We start from the raw sequence: 6157 nt of genomic DNA on the forward strand, positions 1-6157 counted from the left end.
CAATTTCCTAGGGGAAATTAGACTTCCATCCTTCTTCCTGAGTCCATGCTGTCATTTCTGTCCAATCAGAGCAATGATTGCCACTCGCATGGCTTTGTTTACAGATCATAGACTGCTTGCAAAAAAAACCCTAAATGTTACGGAGCCCGCGAGGGTACATGAGGATATTTTTTTCTTTTGTGTTTTCTTTTGTGTTCCCATGCAATAGTATTGCGTTACTTCGCAATACCTTTGTGTTACCTCGCAATATCTTTGTGTTGTTTTGCGTTCCCACGCAAAAGATTGTTTTGTATATGAACTGAATTAAACCAGACTTTTATTTTGAAATATCCGGTTAACAAAACAGTACGTGTCGCCACAATTTCGTGAAATTGACATTGATGTTACGTAGCTGTACTGTGTTAAAATATCGGCACATGACATACTTCCATGCGTGGCTGTGTGAATGAATCAGAATTCAGAATGAATATATATTCATTCTGAAGCTGAATTAAAGCAGTAGGCTAACTCGCTAATGGTAAACATGTGAGTTTGTTAATAAACCTGCAGGCACAACAGTGATAAACTACTTTTGCGTGGGAACGCAAAAGAAAAAAAAATCTCCCATGTCCCCTTGCGGGCTCCATAAAATGTGAATGCAAACTGCACCAAACAAAAAATACAGTCCACTTTGTGTCCAGACCAAACAAGCGGACCACAGGACTTTCCAGGTGTGAATACACCCTAAAATATCAGAGCTATGGCAGCCGTCTTGAATAGGGTTGACTCCAAAAGTTAATCAAATGCAAATCCAATGATTTCTCTTGAGAGTTTCATTAAAATCTGTTCAGTGATGAGATATGTTTGTAATAGATCAGAAGAAAAAAAAAGAAAAAAAAAAACCAGATACAAAAGCTTTTGTTTATTTCTAGTTGCTCTCCTTGTTTCATTTTGTATTGTTGTTTCCCACTCTTATTATTTCCTGATCAGCACAGAGGAAGTATTCAGGGTAAACAGGAAATTCTCTGTTTCAAATCTTAGCGGCTGAACCCAAACTGTTACAGTGTTGTACAAATCTTGTGGACTGAAAACATGTTAATAAGTCCAGTTATCTTACATTCAGTCAGATCTGATGAAACACTTCCTGGTTCACTTGATGAAGTCTAAACACTGTCTGCAGCTGTGCGCTGCTCCAAGACTTCAGAACCTTCAAACAATGATCCACACCCCTACTTTCTTTGAATTTAACACCTGCAGTACTAAGAAGGAACTTTGATTATTATGATCATTGCTTGTGATGTTCTTTTGTTGGCTGGAGACATGTAAAAGAAACAGAAGTGTAGAAAGCTGCATGTTAAAATAAGAGGTGGAAATATTAAACAGGTTGCCACCTGCCTGGTAGAGTGCATCCAATCTGTGTGTCTGCTGTGTTTTTAYTGCCTCTTGTTAGGTGAAGGCAAATGATAATGTTTTTGCCTGTGCCTGGATTCAACCCAATTCAAGCTAACTGTGTAAAGTCAGTTATAAAGCTGATATTACTCTGTCACTTCTCGGATTAAGATGATTTCATTTTGAAAGTGGCATCAACAATGTGCGTTCTGCCAAACATTGCTAGGCTGTTATTTTAAAGGGGCAAAATCATGTAAAATCAACTTTTTTGAGTTTTATATCATGTTATAATGTTATACTCTCATAAAAAAAACATGCCCAAAGCCTTTCTTTGACTCATTCATCATGTTTGAGAAATCCTGCAGCGTTTTTAGGAAGTCATGCTGAGGAGCAAAACGACAGGTGGGGAACAGAAACACCTTTTGGGACCACAAACGCCCTGGGACGTGTCTTTAAGCTGACTCCTGCAGGCTCTCGGGTGAAACTGAAAGTGAAACTTAAACTGCCTGCATATTTCTTAAGACTAGTTCTCACTCAGTGAAGCTCTTTTCAGATGAAAAATACCTTTGAGGAAATGTATTTTCAGATGGCAAGTGAACTGCATCATAGCAGCCCCCCCCGTGGGCACGACCCCCACCCCCCACATGCACCGAAATGGGTGAGACAGAAGCGGAAGGTGGTTCTTAAAGAGACAGAGGCCAATTTCAAAGTGTTTAGAAGAGGAAGTGATGAGAAAATAAGTTTATTTTCTATTTAAACATAAAAACAGCATTTTAATAACAGCTAAAGGTGACATAGATACTTTATTATGACATAGTATTTAAATGTATGCCTGAGAAACACATAATATTGCCCTTTAAAATCATTTGTCAGTACAGAAAATTCCTCATCAACCTCTAATTTCAAACTTTTATATAGTCATATTAAACAGATTTTTTTTTAGCTCTGTTAACCAAAGACAGTGAGGGAAGAAAGATTTAGCAATACTGGGCAGATGTGATGTCAGAGCAAAGGAATGTGAGCCATGTGGGCGGCAAATGAGAGTCAGGGAACCAGAGAGAACAGAGCAGGAGAGAGATCTGGTGATTGAGAGGTTAGGAATAAGAAGGGAATGAGTCTGGACAGAGGCTACAGATGGGAAAGGGTGACAGTAAATTGACTTTGAGTTGTTACAGGAATATATGTGGATATTCTGAGCTGCCTTAAGGCTCTCTTACAGAATACAGACTGAAGGGACTTCCCACAGGCCTAACACACTGCCTTCACTGAGTGAAGTGAGTCACCACAGTGGGTCTGCTGGTGTGAGTGTGTATCCATGTAACAATCTGACATGTCACTGAGCATGAAGGCACAGAAGAAAAGAGCAGCAGGCTTGAAAATAACCAAATGAGGGAATATGGGCTGCTTTTTTTTCTGTTTTCTTCAGATCACACACCAAATATGAAGACGCTCGATGTCCTTTGAACACAAACACACCCACTTTTCCACTGTGGCAGAACTTTGGTCATGCAGGCATTTCCTTCAGCCTCTAACATCTGTCATAAACGCACAATCATACCAAACCAGGACAGCAGTTTTAGCAAAGAACAGTAAACAAAACGAGAGTATGAGTTGATGACATCAGGTTAATAGTTGTGTATTACAACATAATGTGTATCACAACATAATGAAATTTGTTGACAATATAAAAGCTAAAACTCTAAAATGAATGCTAAAACAATCAACACCATAGCTAAAAGTAAAATCTGCAAAACTGAAGTTAAAAGCGAAAGCCAGTGGTAGGTAAAAGCTGAAATAAGCACAAAAGCAGCTAATTCCATAAAACACCACCTAAAAGTTAAAAAAAAGGCAGCCAAAGTGAATAAGACAGGGTCCAAAAGCACTGTAGCGGCTAGAAACCCAGCACAATGGTTGGTAGAAGCTGCAGTTAGCAAAAACCACAGCAAAAAACTAAAACGACCACTTCAGCAGTGGTGGGCAGCGCTAATTCCAAAATTAGCTCCACAATTTTTAAAGTGCTTATGAAAATATTTAGGTCCGCAACTTCAAAAGCGCTAATGCCATAGAAAACTAGTGGAAGCTAATTTTAAAGCACACGTTGAGTTTGACACTTACTAGCTGGTAATAACTCATGTACAATATATGCACAACACTGCCAACCAGCAGTGTATGAACCCTTTTACAGCTTAAGCTTATAATGTGATGGATGTGATTTCCTGAAACAGACCTTTGGCTCCTGGTGTAAAAATAAAAAAGTTGTTGAGGATTGCTAGTTCGGCTGATTCTTTAAAAAGTTGTTGAGGATTGCTAGTTCGGCTGCTTCTTTGTCTTTGTCTTTTGTTTGTTGTAGATTTTTAATTAAAGAAGCATCAATTAAGTAATTTTAAAACTGTTTATTAGAAAACTGAAGTGATGCATGCTGGGTACATGACGGATTTGATTTGTGACGGGAAACGAAAGCACAGTGTACAGGAAAATATCTTCCCTTCAACATAAGGGCTTGGATTTTAAAGTTTTCCATGTAGTTGCTCCAGTTGACCACTAGATGTTTGTCTTCATCAGCATAAGATCTTTAAATCATTTCTAACCCCGTTGGCCGATTGCTTCGACCAATTACGTTATCTTGAGCTCCATCATTTAAACTTTTTTTTAAAAAGGAGCTCCGATTGTAAAGTAAAATAAATCAATACATACAAAATTTTAGTCTGGATTACAAACATTAACTGTTTTTGCCATTGCCTTCCTGCTACGTAAGCAGACACAAAGCATTGTGGGAAATCAGAACCATGACCCAAAGCAACAGTCAGCAGGATGTATACCTTCACAATAAGTGTGTTTATCTGGGAGAGGTGTTGTTGGATAGATCACGTGTGTTGTGATTCATTGACAGTCATACCTTCTGCTGTTCAAGATAAAGATGACTGGTAGATAATTAGTTATTAGTGGTACTGCATTTTAATTTTAGAAAGCGTAAATCTGCTTATGAATTATAAAAATTAATAAGACTGCTAAAGCGCAAAGGAAATATTGAGGTCCGCAATTATCAGATTTGTGCTGTAGCGGCCTGGTGCCTACCACTGCATTTCAGTAGTTTAAGCTAGATTTTGTCAAAATTTAAAGTTGGTGGCTGTGGTGGAGTGGCTCAGAGAGTCATCAATGTTGAGTAGCTGAATGATCTGAATGGATAAAACTCAAGGCATGCTGAAGCATTCAGATGCAGAAATTTATATAAAACAAACCACTAACATTAAAACATCAAGACACACATGCACAATCTAGTACAACTACTGCATCTTCATTGGGACATTGCATTGAAATTCATTAATTTCTACAGCCTAACCCTGATCCACTAATTGCATTTTACCTCATGGGAACTAGGCTTAAGTCCCCATAAGTACCAACTGGTCCACAATGAGCAGAACAACACCAAATGTTTATGTAATATTTCTCTAATTATGGCTTGTATTAGCAGCATTTATGAGAGCAGCCTTGTTGCAGTAAAATAAACCTGAGGAGACAATAAGTGCACATGCACTGTGTGTGAAATAAGCTCTTATTATTCTTGAACGAGAGCCCCAACATTGCAAAACCTTTCCGCTTAGCTTTACAAAAGCACTTCTCGTTTTACTCTTTTGCTTTCATTCTAGCTCCTTTCATTAAGACTACACATGCAGGGCATTTTACATCACAGGTCAACCTTTTATCACATTATGGGTAAGATCATCTCTCAGTGGACGTGTGTTTCTTTATCTAATTCTTGCACAAAATGTATTTTGGCAAAAGGCAAGTGTGTCTTGTCGTAGTTAAAGAAATTTGTCTTGCTGCTCAGCTGTAATGGTTTGATAAAAGGATCATCTCTGTGGCACCAAAGATTGAAGTGTGCAGCTTCACATTCATGCTAGTGTTCAGTATGAGGCACGACTGGAACTAGTACACTTCATCAGGTGATAGTCCAGTCCCTCTCTAACCTTCCATCAGGTGATAGTCCAGTCCCTCTCTAACCTTTCATCAGGTGATAGTCCAGTCCGTCTCTAAGCAGGAGTTGGTCCTCTGTGTTTTACTTAATTTGCTCAATTAAACCTTGTAACATATACTTGATCAAATTAAGTAAAATTTACCTGATTTATTCACAAATCTTTAAGGATTCTTAATAACTTTTCTAGGTAATGATGAGTAAATATTACATGAATTTGTAGCATTTAAATTTACTTAACCAACATTAGTGCAAATTGCTACGAGGACTTTTTCTAGTAAATCTCACAAGTTCTTTATAACAGTGCACATGTGTCAAGCACAATATTATAACATGACACCTCACAGCTACAGAGAGAGGTGTAGCTCATGTTGTAGTTCAAGACTTCACCACCAGGTGGCAGTTTTGAAGAACCTTTATTGGATTCTTCTTCATGAACAACACAGACAAAGTGAAACTCACAGGTCTTATTAATGACTAGGCCTACCACTCTCACTTATGGTTACTTCTGCTGAACGCTTTAACACAAGTTAACAAATAATAAACACACAAATTAGAGTAACACAACTGACTAATTGCTGAAAGAACAATGTTAACCAATTCCCTAAAATGATTTAACAATAACAAACATGAATCCTACCCACAATCCTCCACTGCAGTCACATGACAAACAGCCAAACACAGCAGAATGCTACAATATGCATTCCCTGTTCCCTGACAACTAAATATCACCTACATTATGTAAACTGTTGCACACCAACAAATGTATTCAAGCAAAAGAAACCAGACAACTTATGTTTTATTTCGACCATGTCT

The sequence above is a fragment of the Austrofundulus limnaeus genome, unplaced genomic scaffold (assembly GCF_001266775.1).
Source record: "Austrofundulus limnaeus strain Quisiro unplaced genomic scaffold, Austrofundulus_limnaeus-1.0 Scaffold850, whole genome shotgun sequence".
Taxonomy (NCBI): domain Eukaryota; kingdom Metazoa; phylum Chordata; class Actinopteri; order Cyprinodontiformes; family Rivulidae; genus Austrofundulus; species Austrofundulus limnaeus.